The following is a 637-nucleotide window of genomic DNA, read 5'->3' as shown; positions in this document are numbered from 1 at the left end:
TCCATAAGAGATAACAAAAAGTGGTCAACTGATAAAATGTTGGTAATAGTAACGAAAATTTGCCGAATTTTGTTATGAAATTCTGTGGAAAAACTGGCTAATTGTAGGGCCCTCCAGAGGTTTCTTAGAACTATACAAAAGACGACCCTTCTAATATATATTTTTAGGTTCTTAACACGTCTCGATTTACCCAATAAGATTTCATTCTGACCACTTCAGGATGTTACAACCGCGAAAATTTTTTATGTGACCAAAATACGGTATTTCAGCTGAATATAAAAATCTTTTCTCAGAAACAGAAGCCGATTTTTTACTCTTTTCATTTTTGAATATTTTCCCTTACAGTAATCCTTTTGATTTTCGAATATTTCCCCCCTTTATTGTCGGATCAAAAAGAGTGACACCTGGAAATCTCGGAGACGGCGCTCGTGTCGATTTACGAGGGGTCGAGCGAAAACGGATACTGTAGATAACAAATTTATCTATTGTCTATTCAAAATAATAGCGCGGATGAACGAGTAAAAAAAACGTGTAGAGAGTATCAAAACCTGTAGAGGCGCTGTAGAGACGCAGACATTTTCACTCGTTCACTCGCGCGATTATTTTGAATAGACAATATGTGAATTTAGTGTGATTT

The sequence above is a fragment of the Caenorhabditis briggsae genome (assembly GCF_000004555.2).
Source record: "Caenorhabditis briggsae complete genome, chrII, whole genome shotgun sequence".
Taxonomy (NCBI): Eukaryota; Metazoa; Nematoda; class Chromadorea; order Rhabditida; family Rhabditidae; genus Caenorhabditis; species Caenorhabditis briggsae.
This window is presented reverse-complemented; position numbering follows the sequence as displayed.